The following is a 26,547-nucleotide window of genomic DNA, read 5'->3' as shown; positions in this document are numbered from 1 at the left end:
GTCTCCCCTCCATCTTCTCTTCTCCAGGCTAAACATGCCCAGTTCTTTCAGTCTCTCTTCATAGGGCTTTGTTTCCAGACCCCTGATCATCCTGGTTGTCCTCCTCTGAACCCGCTCCAGCTTGTCTGTGTCCTTCTTGAATTGTGGAGCCCAGAACTGGACGCAATACTCTAGATGAGGCCTAACCAAGGCCGAATAGAGAGGAACCAGGACCTCATGTGTCGGACTACAACACCGGGTGTTTATTTATTTATTTATTACACCTATATACCACCCCCATAGCCAGAGTTCTCTGGGCGGTTTACAGAAATTCTAAAATTGAGATAAAAACACGTATACAAAATTTAAAATTTTAAAACACAGAACATACAAACATAAAGCATTAAAAACCGTTAAAAAAATTAAACATGTGGGTGGTTAAGATGTGCCGCCATATGCCTGGGCAAAGAGGAAAGTCTTAACCTGGCGCTGGAAAGATAGCAGCGTTGGCGCCAGGCAAGCCTCATCAGGGAGATCGTTCCATAGTCTGGGGGCCACCACTGATAAGGCCCTGTCCCTCATTGCCACACTACGAGCCTCTCTCAGAGTAGGCACCTGGAGGAGGACCTTAGATATTGAACATAGTGACCGGGTATATTCACGTCGGGAGAGGTGTTACAGTCCAACAGATCTGGGGGGCACCAGGTGGGGAAGAGGGGGACCCAGACCTCCGTAGCTCAATTTCGTATGCAATCCCTTCTGTGCCCACCACCCTCTTCTCACTCCCACTGCCCCGCATACATACGGCTTAAGAGTTGACCCATCCTGCAGTTTTACGCCCTTCTCCGCTTAATCCATGTCTGCCAAGAGGATGCAGCCCCGTCCGGCCCCTGGCCTTGTGTGATGCAACTTTCTTAATAAGTTAGAATGTCTGCAACATTCCATGATGCCTCAGCTGCTGGGCCAATCGCTAGCGAGGTCACGAGATGGAGGTCGGGCCCCCAGTTACAGCTAATACCTACGGAGGCTACAGAGCCTTTCCCCTTTAGTTGAGATTCTAATTTCAGGGTCAAGCGGGCAAACCTCACTATTTTAATTTTTATTTATTTATTTATTTGCAAATTTAAATGTTCTAGGCTTCGGTTTGATATACCTATCATGCCATTATGACATGTTGTACAACTGCCATCGTTGTCTTCCATCTACAGTAATTGTAGATCGCAAGCTGAATATGAGCCCACAGTGCGATATGGCTGCAAAAAAGGCCAATGCTATTTTGGGCTGCATTAATAGAAGTATAGCTTCCAAATCACGGGAGGTCCTGGTTCCTCTCTGTTTGGCCCTGGTTAGGCCTCATCTAGAGTATTGCGTCCAGTTCTGGGCTCCACAATTTAAGAAGGACACAGACAAGCTGGAGCGTGTTCAGAGGAGGGCAACCAGGATGATCACAAAGCCCTATGAGGAGAGACTGAAAGAACTGGGCAGGTTTAGCCTGGAGAAGAGAAGGTTGAGGGGAGACATGAGAGCACTCTTCAAATACTTAAAAGGTTGTCACGCAGAGGAGCTATACTAGAGTGACCAGATACAAAAGAGGACAGAGCTTCTGCAACCCTCTGACCTGGTTCACGCAACACAACAAGCCAGAGTACAGGTTGAGTATGGGTTGTGAGTGGGCTGTCGTGTGAACCCAGCCTTGCAAACAAACCATGGTTGGTTAACCACAAACAGCTCACACCCCAGCAACAAACCATGGGTTCTCTTTGTGGATTGCTCGGGCTGAACAAACCACAGTTTGTTAGCGCAGCTGGGTTCACACAACCCATGATTCAACAACTATCCAGTTCAACAACAACCCACATTTAACCCACAACAAGCCATACCCTTGGCTTGCTGTGTTGTCTGAACCCAGCCATTGCGTGGCATTTTCACAGGAGGGGTGTGGGCTGTTATGGGGAGGGGAGAAATCTGCTTCCCCCGGCGGAATGCATTTACACGCGGATCCAGCTCCTGGTTAATACGAGGCACAACTAAAATTACAGCGAACAGAACAATCAGTTCTCATAAAAGACCAGTTGGAGCAGCTCAGCTGCCTTCTGGAAGAAGCCCAGAGCCTTGGCCTGGAGCCTAAATGCCGGCTGGGAAGGAGCTGCAGAATTCAGCACCAACAGCGAAGCGATTTCTACCATCTGGCACGATCCCCAGGGGATTCTCCACCGTGGCCTTTCCATGTACGAGGGCCCCTGTCACTTCAATCGCCGTTTTAGAAGAGGGAATCGCACGCTACACGTTTTGTCTTGCATGCCCCAGCGTTGGTGTTATGGAGAGAAAAGCTGCATTGTCAAAATTCTCTCTTCTGGACCGCTGTTGAAGTGACAGGAGCCCTGGGATACAGAGGCTGGGGCATATCATAAATCCGCTATCATTATCCATGAAAGGCGCGATCCTGTGCCTGTTTAGAATCACAGAATAGCAGAGTTGGAAGGGGCCTCCAAGGCCATCGAGTCCAACCCCCTGCTCAAGGCAGGAATCCACCCTAAAGCATCCCTGACAGGTGGTTGTCCAGCTGCTTCTTAAAGGCCTCTAGTGTGGGCGAGCCCACAACCTCCCTGGGTAATGGATTCCATTGTCGCGCTGCTCTAACAGTCAGGAAGTTTTTCCTGATGTCCAGCTGGAATCTGGCTTCCTGTAACTTGAGCCCGTTATTCCGTGTCCTGCACTCTAGGAGGATCGAGAAGAGATCCTGGCCCTCCTCTGTGTGACGACCTTTTAAGTATTTGAAGAGTGCTCTCATGTCTCCCCTCTATCTTCTCTTCTCCAGGCTAAACATGCCCAGTTCTTTCAGTCTCTCTTCATAGGGCTTTGTTTCCAGACCCCTGATCATCCTGGTTGCCCTCCTCTGAACACGCTCCAGCTTGTCTGAGTCCTTCTTGAATTGTGGAGCCCAGAACTGGACGCAATACTCTAGAGGAGGCCTAAGAAAGAGTTGTGGAAGCTGCACAATGCCTTTCGATAGAGCCCTCCATCTGGAAGGACTCCCTGTGCTGGAAATTAAGGTCCTCTGATCTTAGAAGGCAGGTCTGGATGCCGGAAAACCGCACATTAATGTATATCTCGTGCTCTGCTTTGGTGATGCACAAAGGTTCCAATCCAGCTAGCGTCAGTCCCATGGAGAACAGTGGGATTTAAAGCAGCCTTCTCCAACCTGGTGCCCTCCAGATGGGTTGGACTACAACTCCTATGATCCCCAAGAACTGACTGGTGGGTGATGGGAATTGTAGTCCAACGCATCTGGAGGGTGCTTTGCTGGGGAAGTCTGATTTAGGCTCAATTACAACCAACTTTTTCTTTGATTTGTGGAGAACTTAAGCCATGGCCAACCATTGCTGGATCACGATCAAAAGCCGGCATGGCAGAGCAGCTACAAGACTGCCCTGTGAGAATCAGGACGATCCCTGTTCAAACATGACTTCTGTCTTGTAGGTAATATTAATTATTATTAAATTATTATTATTATTAACATTTATATACCGCCCCCTAGCTGAAGCGCTCTGGGTGGTTTACAAAGATTAAAACACTGAACATTTAACCCAATATACAAAATTGAAACCTGTAACAAGCGTAAAAACAGATGAGATAGTATCCATTTAAAACAACTGTTCTGGGTCAGTTTAAAACTCAACATATGCTGTTAAAAGCCTGGGAGAAATGAAGAGTCTTGACCCGGCACCGAAAAGATTGCAATGTTGGCAATTGGAGGCCCCTGAGCAAGGAAATATTCGATCAGCCCCAAGCCTCCACCCCAATTTGCCAAACGATCGGCGACGTCTACATTTCATTCTGCGCAGAAAAGGTGAAATCTAGTTCCACACGGCTCCTCACAACTTGAGGGGATACGGAAGAGGGTGCTCCCCGCAAACCCCACAATTTCTGCCGCAGTCCGTGCGGTCCTCGTGCCCGGAAGTGACGAGGCAAAGGCCTACCCGGGAAATGCGGGGGCTGAACGCACAAAAGCAAGATGGCGAAATCAGCACCCTGATGAGGGATCTGGGTCTGAAGGGACTGCGGGGGTGGGGGGACGTTGCTGCCCCCACTTCCTTGCCCTTCAGCTCCCCACCCACCTCGGGCTCTGGGATTGAAGCAGAAGTGCAGAAACTCAGGCCCACGGGCCAAATCCAGCCAGCCAGCCAGCCAGCCTGGGGTCCCCAGGTGCCCCCCACTCCCCCCCCCCAACCACTGGTCCTTCACGGTTTTCCCAGCTTTAGAGCAGGGTGTTTTTTCCCCCTGTCCTAAAAGGTTGGAATGCTCTCCTAAGGTTTTGTTACTGGCAGTTAGAGTTTTAGGCTGAAATACGCTGGTATTGGGGGGCATTTTGACCCCATCCTTTTGCCTTCAGCCCCACCCACCACTCGACCATGCCTCCCCCCACCCCCACCCCCAGCAAGAGCTTCTCTGAAATGGCATCTGGCCCACGGGCTTGAGGACCGACCCCACCCCTTGATGAAAGGGACTCGTGGCCCAAAGCTCCCCACCTGCACAGACGTCTCCCCCACCCCACCCGGCTCGCTACTTTCTGGGGCTGCCCTGCAAACTGCAGAGATAGCATATGTGTGAAGCACTTTGGCCACTCAATCGTCAGGGAAGCAGCCCTCCTCCTCCTTCATCCGTCTCGCGGGCAGGGACGGGCAGTGCTGCCAACTCTATATGGCGCCGTGGAGAGTCAGGTGGTTCAGCTCCGGGGCGGCTAATGGGCCGGAGAGCCGAGCCTCCCCCTGGAGCCACCATCGATCCGGCTCGGCCTCCGGGGGCCAGATTGCAGCTTACGAGAAATGCGAGCCGTGCCCCTTCGGCTCAGACGGTTGCAAGTGCCGCTCGCTTCTCTCGCGCCAGGAATAGATTAAGCCCAGCCGCTCGACAGACCTTGCTTGTGCAGAGAAGCAGCTCATATGGCCGGGGGCGGGAGGGGAGAGAGAGAATCTTCCCCAGGCAGGGGAAGGCTGAAGGACCCAGTGACACTATCAATAAGGTCCCCACGAGCTTTTAGCAGCAACAGGATCTGGGAGGGAAACACAACCTTAGGGTCCTGCTGGTGGTGCTGCAACGACAGGACTCCAGGGAATTCGTCCAGGTCAGCTCCAAGCAGGGCCGGCCCTCCCATTAGGCAGAGAGAAGCGCTTGCCTCAGGCAGCAGATGCCGAGGGGCAGGGAATGGTAGGGAAGTCTTGAAGGGCAGACCTGCGTCTGCTGCTCAGCCTGCTCTGTGTCACCCAAGCTAGCTTGCTGCCCTGAGGATGCGATCGAGCAACGGTGTTGGAGTAAGATCCAACTGCAAGTCCAGTCCAGCTGGCTTCTGTGCACAAAATGCGGGACACCCGTCTTGTTCTTTATTTCAGGCAGCAAAACATCTTGATATCAAAAGGAAAGTCAAAGATTAGAGCAGGGAGTCTAATCTCAGGGAGCTCCAGAGAAGAGCTGGGGAAACCCGGTTGGCGTCTAGGAGCTGGGGCATAGACACCTGGGCCTAGAACTGAAGGCCTTTTAGACTGAACTTTCAGAGCCCCACCCAGGGCTCAGCCGCAGGCTCACAATGCCGCCTGGGCCACAGTCTACTCATGAGCAGAGCCTTGCTCACAGGTATGCCTTTACTCACAAGGAGTCCTTATTCCTCCCTAGGGTTACGTGGCCACTCAGGAACTGCCCCCCCATCCCGTTCAAGAGGGGGCTAACTAAATCTTGAGGGTCAGGGCTGGCAACTGTCTCCCCGGCGGGCCCAGGGCACCCTTGGGTGTGACTCATCCATTACACTCCGGGTGTGCTGACCCCTGCGATTTCTCCAAATGCAGGAAACTCGTCTGTGTTATTTGTGGTACCTTAAAGGCCCTCGACAGCGGCAGCTTCTCCACAGGGTTTGGGTTTGGTCTCCTTTGGAGGAGACTGCGCTGAAGGCCACCTTCAAAACAGGGAGAGATCCTCCTTTGCCTCTCACCCATCCAGCCTAGGAAGGAAGGAAGCATCAGCCGTCCATCCCGGGCTTCTGTCGAGCAACCGCCCTGAGGCAGGAAGCTGAGCCAGGGCAGAAGAAACCAGCTGGCTGGCTCTGGCCATGGGTCTCTCTCATACAGCGGAAACCAGCCAGTTGCTCCAAGGAGAAGCAGCCTAGACACGGTGCAGCAGAGACGGCCTCCGCCATTGCTACACCACCATGCATAGCGTCACCATGACTAAAAGCCACAGATTGCCTGAGCCTGCAAGAATTGTTCTCATCCCCTGTTAAAGCCATCGACATACCCTGTGGCAGTGAGTTCCGCAAGTTAACTTCGCCTTGTGCAACAGCCCTCTTTTCTTTGCCCCCAGATCTCCTGCCAGTCCGTTCCATCAGATCAGGAACAGCAGCTCTAACAGGAACCAAGATGTTATACGCAAGCCTTCTCCAACCTGGTGCCTTCCAAAGCTCCCATCATGCACACACCAGACAGGAATGATGGGAGTTGCAGTCCAAGCCATTTGGGGAAGGCTGTGAGATACATCGACTTGCAAATCCAAGTTTTTTCTCAGAGGCACCTACCGCTTGGTATTGCTGTGGCATAAGGTGACCCTATGGAAAGGAGGACCGGGCTCCTGTATCTTTAACAGTTGTATTGAAAAGGGAATTTCAGCAGGTGTCCTTTGTATGCATGCAGCACCTAGTGAAAGTCCCAATTCATCACAACATTTAAAGCTGCAGGAGCCCTTCCCTCTTTGGTATCTGGTCACACTAGGCAGAGCTCCTGCAGCTTTAACTGTGGTGATGAAGAGGGGATTTCACCAGGTGCTGCATGCATAACAATGACACCTGCTGAAATCCCCTTCTCTATACAACTGTTAAAGATACAGGAACCCCATCCTCCTTTCCATACGGTCACCCTACCGCAGCGGCACCGCTTCTGTGTTCTGGCGTGCGAAAGGGACGGCACATTTTATTTTTTAATCTGAGGTGTTTTTATACTGCCCTTCAGTCATATTCCCAGGGTGGTTTTACAAGACAGACGCAATTGAGAAGTAAACACACACACACACACAAAGCCGTAAGAAACTAAAAGGTCACGAAATCATAAAAGCAGCACAAAGACAGACAACTGAGATGAAATTATATCTATAAGGCCTCGGAACTTTTTTTTAAAAGTTCTTTGCCTGGTGTAAAAAAAAAAAAGAGAGAGAGAGAGAGAGAGAGAGAGAGAGAGAGAGAGAGAGAGAGAGAGAGAAAAGTAGACATCAGGCAAACTTCTCTGGGTCATTCTCTAGTAACTACTCACTTCAAACGGCCCCCATAATAAAAAAGACACCTTCAAAAGACAGAGGTGGGCCCATGCGGACGCACATAGCCCTTCAAGTACCTGAATCCTAAGCCATAAAGTGCTTCAAAAAGGTAAGAGCGCAACCCTATGCCTGTTTAGACAGAAAAAAATCCTCCAACTCCCACCATTTCCCAGTCAGCATTGCTTTCCAAACAGTCTTCAAGGGCAGCCCCATGTACAGCACTTTTGAGCATACAGAAAATGCCCTTCCACCTTTTAGTCCAGGGGTATAGAACTTCAGGCACGGGAAGGTGGGGGGCAAATCTGAGGTTCCAATCTGACCCCCTGGGGTTCCCCCGGTTGAGGGGGGGAATGGACGTCATCGCGGCAACCCCAAAGGGTCAGATTGGAACCTCAGATTTGTTCTCCCCCTATTCTAAAAGTTTGAAAAGCCTCGCCTTAGGAAGAGCTTTGAACTGAAACTGCTGGTACAGTTGGCCCCGCCCCTTCAGCTTCAGCCCCGCCCACCACTGGAACGCGGGCCCCCGAGGGCTTCTCTGAAAATAAATCCGGCCCTCGAGACCAAAGAGGTTCGACACCTCTGTTTTAGTCTCTGCAATCAGCTTGGAGATCTGCGGGGGTCCCCTGCAGCACCGAAATATTTGCGATGGATACACCGTAGAACAAGGCTATAAACCCAGAGCCAGCTCAAGCACCTTCTGAGCGCAGGACAAAGGCCTCCCCCACCAACCCGAAACAGGCATTTAACCCGACAGGGAGAAGGCTAGAGGACAAGGCTTCTCCCTACTGTGCTAGCTTTCCGCATGCGAGGAAGGCCATGCAGCCCAAGGTGGCGCGAGGGTCACCGGCTTTCCCGGAAAGCCTGAATCAGCTCTTTTCGGAGCTGTGCCGGCCCCAGAGGACAGAGCGATCTTATCAGCACAGCAACCTGCATGAGGTCAGGCAAGGATTAGCAGGAGGATAAGCACCTTCGAACAGATGCACTCCGAGGACGGAGGCAACGCAGCGGATGAGCTGCTAAGGAAGGGGAAGAGGGACGTCGGGGGAGAGCCAAGGCTCAAGGCAAGAGCTCAGACTGACTGGGGGGGGGGGGGCGCAGAGGCAAGGCTATTTAAAGAGGCCCAAAGGCTGAAGTCCTGCTTGCCTCCCGCTCAGAACTAAAGAGGCCCAATCGGTGGTCCCAGGGCAGCCTCACTCCAGAGGGTCACACAGAGGAGGGCCAGGATCTCTTCTCGATCCTCCCAGAGTGCAGGACACGGAGTAACGGGCTCAAGTTTCAGGAAGCCAGATTCCAGCTGGACATCAGGAAAAACTTCCTGACTGTTAGAGCAGTACGACAATGGAACCAGTGACCTAGGGAGGTGGTGGGCTCTCCCACACTAGAGGCCTTCAAGAGGCAGCTGGAAAACCCTCTGTCAGGGATGCTTTAGGGTGGATTCCTGCACTGAGCAGGGGGTTGGACTCGATGGCCTTGGAGGCCCCTTCCAACTCTGCTATTCTATGATTCTATGAGGGTTGGACTACAGCTCCCATCGTCCCCAGCCAAGGTGGCCATTTCCCCCAAACGGGTGCCCCCAGATAAGTTGTACTTGAACTTCCATTGTCCCCTGCCAGAGTGGCCATTTCCCTGAACTGGGTGCCCTCCGGGTGGACTGGACTACAGCCAGCTAGGGAGAATGGGGCCTGTAGTCTTACCCAGCTGGAGGGCACTGGCGGAGGCTGCCTGGGAACCAAGAGAAACTGGCGAGCGGCCAAGTTGTGTGGTGCATTTGAGATCCCCATCTAAACTCCCCATTCTGGGTCACCCAAACCGGGTTGCCTTTCCCCCCAGTTTAGGAACGCCCCATCAGCGCCACGCACGTTTACTCCGAATTATGCTCCACTGAACCTCCCTGCGCACGTGCTCAGCGTCAACATCACGCACTGCGGCCCTATGCAAGTCTGCTCAGAAGTAGGACCAGTGTGGTGTAGTGGTTAGAGTGCAGCTCAGGAGATCCGGGTTCAAGTCCCCACTCGGCCATGACGCTCACTGGGTGACTTTGCGCCAGTCCCTGACTCTCAACCTAATCCACCTCGCAGGGTTGTTGTGAGGATAAAATGGAGAGGAGGAGGGCTACGTAAGCAGCATTGGGTTCCTTGCAAGAGGGGGGAAAGTGGGATATACATACAATATTAAATGAATAAGAAGCCCTGCTATTCAGTGGGACACACTCCCGGTTTGCACCCTTAATGGAGCTTAGCCCCTGGACAGACTGGGGCAATTAAACCTCCCCCGCCCACTAATTCACAGGGACAGGAGGGGCTGGGGTGTTATCAAAATTATCAAGAAATCTATGGAGCAAAGTAATCTAAGATTTTGGGAATTAAGTTCACGTTCACAGGTTTCCAATCCAGAGATGGCATCACATAGCCACAAATTAAATATCTAAGACTGATTAGGGTCTCAAATCCTTGGGGGCCCGTAGGCGCATTTGGACTGTTCAGAGAGCGCCCTGGGTGACTTTGGGCCAGTCCCGGACTCTCAGCCTAACCTACCTCGCAGGGTTGTCGTGAGGCTAACATGGAGCGGAAGAGGAGGGCTTTTCTCCCCTCTCCCAGACGGATACAGGCTAGGAGCAATTACTTAGCTACCGCCTCCCCCAACCTGGCAGCCTCCAGAGGGCTTGGACTATGATGGGAGTTGTAGTCCAGCCCCTCTGGAGGCTGCCGGGTTGGGGAAGGCTGTAACATAAGCAGAAAGCACACACCCCCACTCCCCCACCCGCTTCAAGGCAACCAGCAAGATTTCTCACGCTTTACCTCCTTCAACCAGCAACTGGAGACGGTTCAATACAGCACCCATCTGGGCACACTGGACGGGGGTCTCTCCGGACGGCAGGCCTCCTCAGCAACAAACCATGGCCAGAAGCCTTGGCTAGCATCAGAAGAAGCCTGCAGCCCCAGCAGCCTCCTTTTATGCCATGTGGGCCTTGCAGTGGCGTTTGGGGAAAGAGGGTGCGGCTCAGGCTCCTTCCAGGAGCCCAGGCAGTCTTAAAGAGAAAGCCGCTTCTATTCCCCCTGGCCTTTGGGATGTGAGTTTTTGTCTCAGCTGGCCTGATCCTGTCCGGGCTCACTTAAAGGAAAGTTACAAGATGGGGGATACTTGGCTCAGCAATACTACAAACAAGAAGGATCTTGGAATTGTTGTAGATCGCAAGCTGAATATGAGCCAACAGTGCAATAGGGCTGCAAGAAAGGCAAATGCTATTTTGGGCTGCATTAATACAAGTATAGCTTCCAAATCACGTGAGGTACTGGTTCCTCTGTATTCGGCCCTGGTTAGGCCTCATCTAGAGTATTGCGTCCAGTTCTGGGCTCCACAATTCAAGAAGGACGCAGACAAGCTGGAGCGTGTTCAGAGGAGGGCAACCAGGATGATCAGGTGTCTGGAAACAAAGCCCTATGAAGAGAGACTGAAAGAACTGGGCATGTTTAGCCTGGAGAAGAGGAGATGGAGGGGAGACATGATAGCACTCTTCAAATACTTAAAAGGTTGTCACCCAGAGGAGGGCCAGGATCGCTTCTCGATCCTCCCAGAGTGCAGGACACGGAACAGCGGGCTCAAGTTACAGGAAGCCAGATTCCAGCTGGACATCAGGAAAAACTTCCTGACTGTTAGAGCAGTGTGACAATGGAACCAGTGACCTAGGGAGGTTGTGGGCTCTCCCACACTAGAGGCCTTCAAGAGGCAGCTGGACAACCCTCTGTCAGGGATGCTTTAGGGTGGATTCCTGCATTGAGCAGGGGGTTGGACTCGATGGCCTTGTAGGCCCCTTCCAACTCTGCTATTCTATGATTCTATGGAGTCAGCTTGCTCCCTTGCTGGACATGGGGTACATAGGATTGGAGCCTTAGTGGCTCTTCGAGAGCCAGGGTGGTGTAGTGGCTAGATTGTAGGCCTGGGAGGCGGGGGGATCCGAGTTCTAGTCCCCACACAGCCATGGAAGCCCACTGGGTGACTCTGGGCCAGTCACAGGCTCTCAGCCCAGCCTGCCTCACAAGGTTGTTGTTATGAGGATAAAAATGGAAAGGAGGCGTCTAATGTACTCCGCCTTGGGTTCCTTGGTGGAAAAACGGCGGGACATGAATGTTAGCAAGTTGTAAGGCAGGGCTGGACATCTTGTGGCCCTCTCGTTCTTCGACAAACCACCACCAGACTGCAGTCGCCCGGAGTCCCGTGTTCTCCAAGGAACCGAAGGGAAGCGTCTTTATTTCAGCCCAGTGGGTTTCCTCCGGGCAGGAAGGACGGCCGCCACCCTTGTAAACCGCCTTCGCTTGTTCTCAGCGTTTGCGTTTGAGAAGATCGCCCCTGACGGAGGAGCTTCTGTCTTCGAAACGCATCGGGCTTAAACAAAGACGCTTTCCTTTGGCCCCTTTGACCACACTTGGCTTTTTCGCATCCTGTCTGGATGTTTTGGCCCACAACTCCCATCAGCCCCAGACTGCGTAGCCAATGGGGGAGGGATGATGGGAGTTGTAGGCTGAAACATCTGGCGGGTTGCCGGTTGCCCGCCCCTGCTCTAAGAGCTGGACCGGAGAATCACAGAACTGTGGAGTTGGAAGGGGCCAGAAGGGTCATCCAGTCCAGCCCTCTGCCACGTGCAGGAAAAGCAAGGTGTGCTCAGTTTGCTTAATCATTTCGCCTCTAGACTAGAGGGTGGAGAGTTACGATGGGAGAACTGGCACAGCTGGGACGGGCCACAGCCACAGCCACCCCCACCCACGCGAACCCAGGCCAGAAAGCTTACAGATTCAAAGGGGAAGCGTATGGCAGTTGCCAACGTATGGCTTGATAGACTCTTCAGCCATTTCCATGTAGCTTAGCATTGCCGGCTCCCTCGGGTGATGATTTTTAACACCTGTGCAATGGGCAGAAATGTGGCAGGTAGCTTCTCCACTACACCTACCTACCTACACACACACACAATTTAATCTGCATGCTGGGGAAAGCTTCACCTGTTGAATGACTGCTGATAGCACAGCTCTTAAAGGTGCTGGAGCCCTGTTGCGGGGCGGGGGGGGGGAGCAGAGATATTCCCCTGCAATCCTGTAGAGCAGAGGTGGGCAGAAAGTTGATCTCCAGATGTTTTGGACTTCAATTCCCAGCATCCCTGACCATTGGCCATGCTAGCAGTGGCTTCTGGGAGTTGAAGTCCAAAAGTTCTGGAGTCAGGCCTTCTGCCCAGCGTGGCTGTACATGCAGGTGTAAGGCAAAGCGGTGTGCTCCAGAATGTTTGGACTACAAGTCCTATCATCCCTGTCTATCGGTGATGCAGGTTGGAGCTGTAATCCAAGGGTGGGCATCCCTGGGTTTGAATTTGGATGTTTTCCATGCAGAAAATGAACCATCTCAGGTTTTTCTCGTGAAGCGTCCCTCTTTCATGGGACGTCTTTGTTTCCGCCAGCCCTTCCCAAGTACAACGTTTTTGTAGCCTTCCACAACCGTCTCCCTCTCCCCTCCGCCCGCCTCACCACCATCCCTCTCCGTGGAGAGCATGTTTGACTTGTGCATTGCATTCTGGGAAACCGTGCCCTCCATCTCCTCCGGCTCTTGTGCCAGGTTCACCCCCCCAGAGAGAGCAGCGGCTGCCTGCATCCTCCAGCGAAGTGACGGAGACCCGACCTGACAGAGTGGAGTCTAGCAAAAGCCTCGGAGGTACAAATTGGCCGGGCAAAATTTAGCAGCGCTCTGCTTGCAAAGAGGTGGGCGTTGTTGGTTAAAAGACAAACACACACACACACCCTTTCTGTTCTGGAGAGGCAGCCTTGCTACCCACCGGCATTTTCAGGAGTCCACCTGTGCTCTCCAAAGGAGAGGATGTTGGCAGCTCTCTAACTGGCTGTGACGCCAGAGTCTCTCAAATGTTCAAGCACCTGGGGCGCAGCAAAGAGCAGGAGGGAGAACCATGGTGGATATGTGGGCTAAAACTCCCCCAAACCCCAACAAAAACTAAACAGACCGCAGATCAGTCAGAACTCCGGAAACAAGCTGCCTCATACAAACTCAAGAGCCCATCTAACCTGCCATGGCCGCCTGGCTCTGCCTGGAAGCATTCCCCGGCAGGAGGAGGACAGCATCACTCTTTGTGCTCATCAGAGTCCTTACTCATCCTGGTTTTTATTTTATTTCTTAAGATCTCTGTAAACATGTTCCTTTTTCTTTTTTTTTTAACTGGGAGGCTGGCATGCTACAAAGTGAATTTCACCCCTCCATCTACTTGGGTTCAAAAGGGTGGTTTTGTGTTTTAGAGGTCAGAATAACTCCTCTGGCTTGTAGTCCAGTACTTGGGCAAGTTACTTTTCCATTAGTCTCGCCCGCTTGACTTCTGGGGAAATGAGTGTTTTGTACCTGGCCTGGCCCACCGTGGCAGCCATTTTGTGAATGGGCCACACACACACACACACACACACACCATTACAGCCGTTTTGTGACAGCACCAAAAGCCTTGGCCAAATGTTCTTGGCTCAGCAATACTACAAACGAGAAGGATCTTGGAATTGTTGTAGATCGCAAGCTGAATATGAGCCAACAGTGCGATGTGGCTGCAAGAAAGGCAAATGCTATTTTGGGCTGCATTAATAGAAGTATAGCTTCCAAATCACGTGAGGTCCTGGTTAGGCCTCCTCTAGAGTATTGCGTCCAGTTCTAGTCTCCACAATTCAAGAAGGATGCAGACAAGCTGGAGCGGGTTCAGAGGAGGGCAACCAGGATGATCAGGGGTCTGGAAACAAAGCCCTATGAAGAGAGACTGGAAGAACTGAGCATGTTTAGCCTGGAGAAGAGAAGATGGAAGGGAGACATGAGAGCACTCTTCAAATACTTAAAAGGGTGTCACACAGAGGAGGGCCAGGATCTCTTCTCGATCCTCCCAGAGTGCAGGACACGGAATATTGGGCTCAAGGAAGCCAGATTCCAGCTGGACATCAGGAAAAACTTCCTGACTGTTAGAGCAGTACGACAATGGAATTAGTTACCTAGGGAGGTTGTGGGCTCTCCCACACTAGAGGCCTTCAAGAGGCAGCTGGACAACCATCTGTCAGAGATGCTTTAGGGTGAATTCCTGCATTGAGCAGGGGGTTGGACTCGATGGCCTTGGAGGCCCCTTCCAACTCTGCTATTCTATGATTCTATGATTCTAAGTTCCTCAATCCATTGCATAGTAGGAGGTGAGTGTTCATCTTTCCAGGGTTGTAATATCAATCTTTTAGCTGTCAAAAGGGTGCAGAGAGTCCATAAACGCTGACCATTTGTTAATTTCCATGAAGCCACTGGAAGATGGAGGATTCAGACGGCACTCAAGTAAAAGCCAGTGTGGTGTAGTGGCTAGAGTGTCAGACTGGGAGTCGGGAGATCCGGGTTCTAGTCCCCACTTGGCCACGGAAACCCACTGGGTGACTTTGGGCCAGTCACGGACTCTCAGCCCAACCTACCTCACAAGGTTGTTGTTGTGAGGCTAAAATGGAGAGGAGAATTATGTACGCCGCCTTGGGTTCCTTGCAGGTAAAAAAGGCAGGATATAAATGCAATCATAAACTAATTAATTAATTAATTAATTAAAAGAATCACTGAATATTAAAGACTGCTCCAGTACAAAATTTATCCATGTAATAACCTCCCGGCAAAAAGAAGCAATTACTGGACATTGCCAAAACGTGTTTATAAGAACCATTAGCTGAATTGCACTGCCAGCAATTAGCTGAATCAGACAGTCCCTTATTAAAGAGACGTCGCGGTGTCCAAGCAAAAGCTCTTGCTGAATAAGATGCAGCCTAAGATCCACAGACTCAACAGGAAGATGCCAAGCTGTGAGCCATTTTGTGGTGGTGCGCACAGCAGCATCTCAAATTCCCCAAGGGGTCCAGAAAGGTTGGGGCCCCCTGCTCTAGACCAGGGACACTAAACCTCAAACCTGCGGGCCAGATCCGGCCTCCTTGAAGTCCCAGTCTGCCCAACAGGAGTTCTCCAGAAGATCACAACCCTTTTCCTCTTATCGTTGGATGATGTTCTGGCATTTGTGCATTTCCCCCCTAAGGCTTCGTTATTAGCAGCCAGGGCTTTAAGCTAAAACATGCTGGTTTGCCTTCCATTCTGGCTCCTCCCATTTTGCCTTCAGCCCCGCCCACCACTGGAACGCGGCCCCCGAGAGCTGCTCTGGAATGGAATTCGGCCCTCGGGTGAAAAAGGTTCAACACCACTGCTCTATACCTATGGCCACAGTCCTAACAGCCAACTGAACTCTTCAGTCGTCGGAGGAAGTGGATTCTTGTCCATGACGGCTCCTGACGCAGTAACAAATCCGGTAGCATTTATCTATTTATTTGATTTATACCCTCTCTTTCCACCAAGGGAATGGTGCTTTTGATGTCAAACAAGACTCTTTGTTGCTTTTGTGGTCATAGAGGATCATGGCTGCTCCACTGAACATTGCCACGGTATGCGCCCAGAGGAGATGATTCCACGTCCACTGCTCAGGGCCCAAACAGGGCCCATAAATCACCGTCTGAGAATCCCTGTTCCAAGGCTTATAAGCCTATGTGCACTACTTGCTGGGGAACATGGGTGGGAGTGTGCTGTTGCACTTGTGTCCTCCTTGTGGGTTCCTGTTTGACAGCTGGCTGACCCCTGTGGGAACAGAGCGCTGGACTAGGCGGACCCTTGGTCTGATCCGCCTCAAGGCTCTTCTTATGATCTTATGGCATGTGAAGTATTTTAGGACTCTCCTTCAGCTTCTCAAACCTGCCTCTTGTTCCATGCATCTGCTGTGTCAGAAACTGGAAGGCCATCAAAGTGCCAAAGCATCTGACCCAAAGTCTGTATTCATCATCGCAGGATGAGCTGGGATGAGGAGTTCAGTAGGTGACACACCTTCTGTGTAATCCTACGTAATGCGCGCAGCAGGCAATTTTCCTATTCTGATCCTAGGCTTCTGGGGTATATTGAATCTATTGCTTTTTTGGGAATTTACAGGCCAGGCCAATCTCGTGGCTAGGCTGCGTTTGGCTGGCACAACTGAAGTTCTTATTTGGGAGATGGACCTTCCCAAAGACGGACCTTCCATCTTTCCCAGCAGCTTGTGGCAAATTCAGAAGAGTTTAGCAGTGCTGGGATAAGAGGGTGCTGGTGACAGAACTGCCAACGTTGCTGTTCCACAGACCAGCATAACTGATGCAGTGGTTTCAAAACCCTGACGGATTGTGCCCATCCGTAAACCAATGGGGTACCATTTGTACTTGTGCCTATTTCTATTATAAATCTGGCCCAGTGCTATTTTTGTAGGTCTCCCACGCCAGGAGTGTTTATATGGATCTTGTTATTGGGGACCTTGCCCTTTTTTGTCTTGTTGGCCAACACAACTTTAACAGAGCCAAGGGATGTCTCTTGGGACTATCAAGGGACTATCAGATCTGGGAACATGAGAGGCTCAGCCACTTCGACCATCAAGTTTGGCATGGCCACCACTGAAGGACAGCGGCTCCCCAGGGTCTCAGGCAAAGAAGGGATTTTTCCAGCCTTACTTAGATTTGCCAGAGACAGATAAAAGGAAGGACTTCTTCACACAGGACAGAGATAAACTGTGGAATTCACTTCGACAAGATGTGATGATGGCCACCAAGCTGGATGGCTTTAAAAGGGGACTGGACCAATTCCTGGAGGAGGCTATCAATGGTGACTAGTCCTGAAAGCTATGTGCTACCTCCGGGACCAGAGGCACTAGACCTATGTACATGTTGTACTCATGCTCTTGCGGGTTTCCTGTGGGCAACTGGCTTCAGAACATAAGAACATAAAAAGTGCCATGCTGGATCAGACCAAGGGTCCATCTAGTCCAGCACTCTGTTCACCCACGGGCCAACCAGCCATCGTCCAGGGATGGATGTAAGGTCCTGGTTCCTCTCTATTCAGCCCTGGTTAGGCCTCATCTAGAGTATTGCGTCCAGTTCTAGTCTCCACAATTCAAGAAGGACTCAGACAAGCTGGAGCGTGTTCAGAGGAGGGCAACCAGGATGATCAGGGGTCTGGAAACAAAGCCCTATGAAGAGAGACTGAAAGAACTGGGCATGTTTAGCCTGGAGAAGAGAAGACTTAGGGGAGACATGATAGCACTCTTCAAAGACTTAAAAGGTTGTCACACAGAGGAGGGCCAGGATCTCTTCTCGATCCTCCCAGAGTGCAGAACAAGGAATATTGGGCTCAAGTTAAAGGAAGCCAGATTCCGGCTGGACATCAGGAAAAACTTCCTGACTGTTAGAGCAGTACGACAACGGGACCATTTACCTAGGGAGGTTGTGGGCTCTCCCACACTAGAGGCCTTCAAGAGGCAGCTGGACAACCCTCTGTCAGGGATGCTTTAGGGTGGATTCCTGCATTGAGCAGGGGGTTGGACTTGATGGCCTTGTAGGCCCCTTCCAGCTCTACTATTCTATGATTCTATGAACAAGCAGGACAAGGCGCAACAGCACCCTCCCACCTGTGGGACTTTGGTTGGAGTCTTATGGCGTGAGTGCAATTGCTCCCACCTGCTCGTGTTCTCCAGCAACGGGATACTGGATGTAATATATCGCCCTCAAGACTAGTAGCTCTTCATACTAGTTGCCATTGATGCAAATAGCAGGCCTGATCTGGATCAGGACAACAGCAGGAGCAAATTGTTAATGCTGGCTGGGGAATGCTGAGAACCGTTGAGGACTTTTTTGTGTCTAAACATGCATCGGGTTGTGCTCTTAGAATGGACAAAAAGTCCATTAGAATGGACTTTCTAATGGACTTTAGTCTAATGGACTGCACAAACGTCAGGAAACCACCAAAGGTGATTAGGGGAAAGGGGCGTGGCCATCTGGGGACCACGGAGGGACGCATTTGCCCCCCAGGCCTGAGGTTCACCACCCCTGGTATAATGCTAAGGAACTTGAAGGATGATCAGCCAGTCCTGGCTGAGAAAAACCTTCAAATCCTGTCTCTCATCTTAATTTTTTTTATTTATTTATTGCATTTATATCCTGCCTTTTTTCCTCCAAGGAACCCAAGGCAGCATACATAGTCCTCCTCCTCCTCCATGTTATCCTCACAACAACAACCCTGCGAGGTGGGTTGGGCTGAGAGTGTGACTGGCCCAACGTCCCCTAGTGGGTTTCCGTGGCTGAGTGGGGACTAGAACCCGGATCTCCCAACTCCCAGTCCAACACTTTAGCCACTATGCCACACTGCCTCTCTTGCTGCATGTTGGATTCCCTTTTCCAAGCGCTGCCGTGGTTGTATCCCAGTCGAGGCTGGAGAGCTCCAGACGCGCTTTGAAATCTTTAGGCATGAAATAAACATGTGCACAAATGCAAATTAAAATATAAAAAAGGCACAGCCACGGGCCTTGGGGCCCTGGGTTACATTTACAATTTCTAAATGTCTTTGTTCCCGACTTTTAGTCCATATCCGTGACTGGGATTTGGATCACTTTGCAATTTGCTTTGGAAAAAGATGGCCCAAAGATTTGCTTTGTTCAGAATTCCCAGGGCCAAAACCCTCCAATCTCGAGCAAAGCGCATCATAAACCCATTTCAGGGACTGCAGCCTGAACGGAAACAGAGCGGGGGGGGGGGGGATTCCACACTTCATATCGAGATAAGAAAATCCAAAGTGAGGTTAATCGGGGGCACCGAATCTCAACAGCACACGATTAAGGAGCCAGAAGTGAAATATTAATTAAAGTGTCTTCTCAAAACAAAACAAAAAACTTTTTGTTTCATTTTAAAAGGCCTTCTTTGGGGGGGGGGGGGTTTGAGCCGTTTGGGGGTCACAGAACATTTATGTAAGTGAGGCTGCAATCCTATGCCAACGCACAGCTACTCAGGAGGGAGCTCCATCAAACTTAGTGGGTCTTACTTCTCAGTAAACATGCAAAGGATTGAGCTGTTGGTGTTTGATCTCCAGCAACGAGGCCTTTCTTACTGGCAATGCAATCTCTACGCACGTCTACTCAGAAGTAAGCCACAGTGGGTCCAGCTGGACTTGCTCCCAGTGAAATGTGTATAGCAGCGATGGGAGAATCTCCAGCCCTCCAGATATTGTTGGACTCCGACTCCCATATTCCCCAGCCAGTGGTCGGGGATGATGGGTATTGTAGTTCAACACCTATGTTTCCCAACACTGGCGTATAGGATTGCAGCCTTATTTAAACACTACACTTGCCGGCTTGTGTATAATTATGTAAATAATACCTACGTATTATTTTTTTACAGAGGACACTGCTGGCAATTAAAGAGTTGGGATTTGTAGCCATTTAAAATCCTGGAACAAGGATCTAGTCATGAGATGGAGGGGGGGGTGTTTAGAGACAGAGACATGGCTCCCAAAGAACGCAGCACGCACAGAAATGACCTACACCCCACCTCGAGAGGCAGCAAAGAAAACAGAAACCCTGATATAGAGCTCTTTCCAGGCCGTGCATTGGGAATGAATGAGGACCCTTCTAGCTAGAAAGCTGCAATTCTGCTGCAACGAATTGTCTTGAGGGAAATCAGAAGACGTGTGCAATAAATTGACCTGGTAGCTGCATCTACTCCGTCTAGCGCCGACTGTACGAAGCTGCATGACTGCTAGTGTGCCATGAGAAATTCATGAAATGGCAAAAGGCTCCTGTGAACCCAGAGTCTGCATCCATGGAGGAGTCTAGCTGTTGTGCCTCACTATGAGTCACTGGACTGGGTTAGCTTCTTTTCAGTCCTGCTCTGAACAGCGACTCAATTCGAAACCCAGAGAATGGGCTCGTTCAGGGCCAGGGAATGCTTATTTTGACCATTTCCAAGGGTGCATAGGATTGCATTTCCGGCATAACTCCACAGGACGCTCAGTTAACTTTGTCTTAAAAAATCCACCTTTCCTCCAAGGAGATTGGGGTGGTGCACAGTTGATCCTCACAACAACCCTGTAAGGTGGGATAGGCTGGGAGATAGCGACCAGCCGCTGAAGGCCACTCGCTGAGGTTCGGTGGGGATTTGAACCTGCGTCTTCCTAATCCTAGTCCAATGAGTGCTCTAACCACTAAACCATACTGCCTATTTAGAAAGGCGTGACTATTTCCCACAATTTTTTTTTTCCTTTTTAAAAAGCCCAAAGCAATAGCTGGAAGATGCAGCCAGGCGTGGAAGATCCACATTGCTTGTTTTTGCACCATTTGGCCCAGTTTAACGGGCATCTGTCTGCCGCTGATGCTGGTGTCGTTTTCCCTAAACTGCTGACAACTGAGGCATGCATTTTTATTGGAATTAAAGTGGGATCAAATCACATGTGACATTCTGATGCAACCCTTCCCCAACCTGGTGGCCTCCAGGTGTGTTGGACTGCAACTCCCATCACTCCTCATGGGGATGATGAGAGTTGTAGCCTAACACAACTAGAGGCCGCCAGGCTGAGGGAAGCTGCTCCATTGCATAGGTCTGCCTGTTTTCCTGAGGTCTAGCACCTTGGGGAGGGCAGGCGATTTCTATAGAAAAAGCAGCCTGCAGGGGAAAGTTGAACAAACTTTTCCTACAAATACACACCCCTCATCATGTGCTTCTTTTCAGATTTCAGCTTTTTAAAAAAAACAGCTGAGGAAAACATTCACACCATTGAGAATCGCATGTAAGTGAAGTGTGTATCCCATCTTAAAAGGGTTCTCTTGAGCATAACACATTGACTAGGGTGACCCTATGGAAAGGAGGACCGGGCTCCTGTATCTTGAACAGTTGCAGAGAAAAGGGAATTTCAGCAGGCGTCATTCGTATGCAGGCAGAACCTGGTGAAATCCCCTCTTCTTCATCACAACAGTTAAAGAGCTCTGCCCTTTTTTGTATCTGTTCAGGAGGGCAGGGCTCCTGCAGCTTTAACTATTGGGATGAAGAGGACATTTCACCAGGTGCTGCCTGCACACAAATGACCCCTGCTAAAATTCTCTTTTCATAGAATCATAGAATAGTAGAGTCGGAAGGGGCCTACAAGGCCATCAAGTCCAACCCCCTGCTCACTGCAGGAATCCACCCGAAAGCATCCCCAACAGATGGCTGCCCAGCTGCCTCTCGAAGGCCCCCAGTGTTCAAGATACAGGAGCCCAGTCCTCCTTTCCATAGGGTCACCCTAAGGCTGACACACAAGGAACCTGGGCCAAACATTGCACAAGCGTCACTTTCAGCCCATCCTGACACAAGCTCCCGGCACATCGCCTTCACCTCCCAGAAGCCCCCTGCGTCTGTTTCTGTTATGCCGTAATGTAGGAACGTTGACAGGCTGAGAGGCAACGATCCAGAGACCTGGAGAATGCCAGTTTGAGGAGCAGCTCCTCTCTAAGGGAACGCGCTAGGATCAGCACCCCTTTATAGAGTCGGAGGCCAATCCGCTCTTTGCTGGGAGTCACCTGACCATGATTCAGCATATTCTTGAATATCGTTGTCAGTGCTTGGGACTGATAGCTGCCAGCCCCAAGACTCCGTGCCCCCCCCCCCTCCGTTCCTCTGCTTGCAAATCCACCTTCTCACCAGCCAGGACTGTTCCTCCTCCTCATTCTCATCATTGATACCTAGAAGGCCAGATCAGAGCTGGGGGCGGGGCTGGAGGATGCGTTCCCGGAAGTCCAGGAATGCATCCTCTGGTCCTTTCCCCTGGTAAATTGGGGCCCAGTCCCGGTTGCCCCGGAGGCCTCCATTTTTCCGGAGGTCTCTGGGGGTTTCCGGGTCATCTGGTCACCCTAATACTGCTTACTTGCGAGGAAGGAAGCCAGGAACAGGCAGGCCCTGGCGTCTCCTCCTTCTCCTCCTCCTCGCCACCCCTGTTTTCTGGCCCCCAGAGCAAGAAACAGATGAAGAAGCAGGATGCAATGATGAAGCAGAGGAGTGAATCCCGGTAGCTCCTGCTAGTGGGCCACTGCTGGGGTGTGGACCCTCAGGAAGTACCCGACCGTTCTGACCCCTGATGCCGGCCCTGCTAGGGCCGGGACAAAAGTTTCCATGGCCACGAGGCTTACCTGGCAGCATCATGAGCAGGAGAAACTGACCCTGAGCTCCAGGTTGCCAACTGACCCGACTTGCTCCCATGCCTTGAAGTGCAGGAATCAGCAGGTGATATTTTTCAAGGTACAGAGAAAAACATGACCGACTGCAAGTGTCTGGAGATCAAAGTGCTGTTAAAGGCACAGCTACAGGGGCCAACTGAAATATGGCAACCCCGCCATAGCCTTGCAGGCCAGGAGTCAAATGCCCAACAGTATCGATTTCTTCATTATCACCTTAATTTATTGGATTAATTTTCAGAACACATCAATATACATAAGCCCCGCACTACCCATTTCGTATTAACATATACACTAGAACAGTGGTCCCAATTAACTAAATATGCGGACCCCTTGTTTTTCAAATGCCAAGCCATGGACCCCCTACTTTTGAAAAAACTGTTCTCTCTATGGTAGTTATCTGTGCGAAGCATTTTTTTTGGAGAAAATAAGGGGTAGCCCCTAATAAGCAAAGGATTTTCGTACATTAAAAACAAACTATAAAATTTGTGATATTTGTGATATTACCATGCAAAAATCACAATGATTTAGTTAGGAATATAAAGATTAATTTAATTTTACTAATGTCTAGTTTACAATTGAACAAATTATGACATGTCTAGCAGCTACTAAACCTAAATGTGATGGGAGAAATCATGCCTCTTTTTGTCCCGAACAATCCCTTCCACATCCGGTTCAATATTTCCTACTTTTAATCTCAAATCCGGATCAACATCGAGCCGATTTCTACGCTTGTTCTTCCTATAACAAAATGTTGAAAATGTTTGTTGACAAAGATATGTGGAACAAAAGGGAACCAGATGTTTCAAAGCTTTTTCACCTAACTTCTTATAATCAGGAAAAACCTTCACCCAGAATTGGTCCAGTCTATATTCTTTGAAAAATGATTTCAATGAACCATCACAAGTCACGTCATCAAGTGCGTCTTGCTCTTCCGCAGATAGAGTTGTTAGTTGTACATCACCACGTTCAAAAGGATTCCTTCTCCATGAGTTTTCAGGATTAGGTGCAGGGAAGTAATCTCTGAAGCTAGTCGCTAAATCACGCAGGTGCTCAGGGATGTTATATTTTACTTCTGGTAGGAATTTGTCGTCAGTGGACTCAGAAATGAATGGTGAATATGTGGATGTGCCACGGACCCCCTGGGTGGGTTACGCGGACCCCCAATTGGGAACCACTGCACTACAAGATGGTAGCATATATGCTGAGACATTCAAATTATTTCTCTGATGGTACACAAGCCAACTTTTTTTGCTGACTCTGCTGCTATTGCCTTTAACAGCAACTGAAACTGAGCAATTTTTTGGTTGTTGCTAGCACTAGGTTAGTTTCCCCATGTGAGAGGAAAGCTTTGCCTGCCAAATTTCTGCCTGCCAGGATGCTGTTAAAAGCAGAGGAGTATGTGGGGCTGGGGGGCGTTGGCAACCTTCTTGATTGGCTGTTGCATTCCCCTCACCCACCCCCCTTCCTCTCTTTCTCTGTTAAAACCAGCCTGGTTATTTTGCCATAAACCATGTTTGAAACTGCAAACATTTCAGCAAATGTACATTTGCTCCGTCTGTCTGTTTTCCCTGGCAGAGATGGAAACTCCAAATACAGGAATCCAGAAAGCCCCAGCAGTCAAAGTACCCAAAGCTCTTGGGAGAAAGAGGCAGGATTTCTGGACGGGAGGGGAAATAGCAATGGGCCCTGCCACTGGTCGAGGCATGGGAAGTTTATAAGACCCCCCACACACACACACCCAATCCCTTTCCTGCCCCCAAGGCCCGGAAAACGGATCACACTTCTAAGCTGCCAAGAGAAGCTTGGCGAGATGAAGGCGACTTTCTCTGATCCCCTTTTAATCCAGGCAGGATTTTCCAGCCCCCAAGAGGTCTGGCCAGAGGGTCACACCATCACATCGGGCTGCAACACAGCTTGGGACAGAGACAGCATTGCTAGCGTGGAAACCGAGGGGCGTGCTGGACAGACTGACCATTTCGGGGCCCAACAGGAACCGGCCTGTGCACATCGGAAGCTGCCTGGGACTGAGTCGGACCTTTGATCCATCTAAGCCCAGTACTGTCAACACTGTCTGGCAGCCACGGCTCTCCAGGGTTTCAGGCAGGTGTTGCTCCTAGCCCTACCTGGAGAAGCCAGGAGTCGAACCTGAGACCTTCCGCATGCAAAGAAGGGGTCAACCCACAGAGCCACAGCCCGTCCCCTGAGTCTATGCACCACTTCCCCCTTTGCACATTAATCCACGGAATTTGGGCTGGCCTTTAAACCGGAATCGCCCTCAAACACTGATGGCTCCAGGGTTTTGAGGGAAAGAACCCCGCCACGGCGAATCTCCCTTCTCACCACCATTGTCACCAGCTGCTCTCGCCCCTCATGGGCTGGGTTCACACCACACGATGCAAGAGAGAATGGTTTGAGTGTGGGTTGTCGTTGAACCGTGGGGTTATTGTTGAATTGGGGGTTATTGTGCTGTGTGAACCCAGCTATGCTAACCAGCAATGGTCTGTTAACCATGCACAACCGACAAAGAAAAGCCATGATTTGTTGTTGGGTTATGAACTGTGGGTTGTTTTTGGTTAGCAAACCATGGTTTGTAAAAATGGCTGGGTTCACCCAACACAACAACCCACAATTCAATGACAACCCACACTCAACCCGTACTCAGATTTGTTGTGTTATGTGAACCAAGTCAATACCTTTGTCAACATTTCTACAACTATCACAAGGGGGACGGTCATACCAGTGTTTTTCGCACACACACACACCCACCCTGCAGTCTTTGCAGTGCTTATCAGGGAATTGAATGCAGACTGAGTCATCTGCTGTGCACCTCCCTCTCATGCTTCAAATGTGTTGTCCGCCTTTTAAAAAAAATAAATTAAATTACATCTGTAGGTTTATCTAATTTAACATTTGGTGTCTTATTTAAACACACACACAGTTTTAAAAGAGCTGGAAAACTCCTCCCGGGAAGTAGGGGAGAGATGAGTTGGTGATGTCACAGGTCTGCACCAATTAGTGCTGTGCACAGCTGGCTTCTGCTGCAAACTCCCAGAACCAGTTTTCCCTGAGCTCAATCCCACGGAGAAGATTTTACATATGAACAGAAATGCAGGGTGTGCACTTCTGCAATGCCTTCAGCTCCCTCAGTATGTAACTGTGTACATTTAGATGCAACCTTCATTGGTGTGTGCGTTTTCAGAAGGTTGGCTGGCGATTCATTTTTTGTTCATAGGAACTTGCCACTGTTAAAGCTGCATTATACAGAGTCAGATCATGGGTCCATTTAGTTCAGTATTGTCTGCTCTGTCTGGAAGCAACTCTCCAGGGTAGGAGTGCAAAACCTTAAGCTTAGGGATCAAATCCAGCCCTCCTTGGGTCCCCAGATGCCAGGACCCCTTTCCTCTGACCTAATCCTACCCGTACACTACGTTCATCATCTAAGACTCTCCTCTGGGTGACTCATAGAATCATAGAATAGTAGAGTTGGAAGGGGCCTACAAGGCCATCGAGTCCAACCCCCTGCGCAATGCAGGAATCCACCCTAAAGCATCCCTGACAGAGGGTTGTCCAGCTGCCTCTAGGGTGGGAGAGCCCACGACCTCCCTAGATCACTGGTTCCATTGTCATACTGCTCTAACAGTCAGTAAGTTTTTCCTGATGTCCAGCCGGAATCTGGCTTCCTGTAACTTGAGCCCGTTATTCCATGTCCTGCACTCTGGGAGGATTGAGAAGAGATCCTGGCCCTCCTCTGTGTGACAACCTTTTAACCTGATGAAGCTGATTGGTGGGAGATTCAGGACAGACCAAAGGAAGGACTTCTTCACACAGCGCAGAGTTAAACTATGGAACTCACAACCACAAGATGTGGTGATGGCCACCAATTTGGATGGTTTTAAAGGGGAGTTGGATAAATTCCTGGAGGAGCAGGCTATCAATGGCTACTAGCCCTGATGGCCATGTGCTACTTCCAGTATCTGAGGCAGTAAGCCTATATGACCAGTTGCTGGGGAACATGGGTGCGAGGGTGGTCCTGCTTGTGGGTCAAAAAGAATCATAGAATCACAGAATAGCAGAGTCGGAAGGGGCCTACAAGGCCATTGAGTCCAACCCCCTGCTCAATGCAGGAATCCACCCTAAAGCATCCCTGACAGATGGTTGCCCAGCTGCCTCTTGAAGGCCTCTAGTGTGGGAGAGCCCAC

General features: G+C 50.5%; 1 protein-coding gene across 1 annotated transcript in view; it reads right to left on the bottom strand.

The window, feature by feature from the left end:
* NACAD (NAC alpha domain containing) overlaps positions 1-26,547 on the bottom strand; it is a 63,931-nt gene that overhangs the window by 22,791 nt on the left and 14,593 nt on the right.

Source organism: Elgaria multicarinata, chromosome 1, assembly GCF_023053635.1.
Source record: "Elgaria multicarinata webbii isolate HBS135686 ecotype San Diego chromosome 1, rElgMul1.1.pri, whole genome shotgun sequence".
NCBI lineage: Eukaryota > Metazoa > Chordata > Lepidosauria > Squamata > Anguidae > Elgaria > Elgaria multicarinata.
Note: the sequence above shows the minus strand (reverse complement) of the source record. Positions and strands in the feature narration are given on the sequence as shown.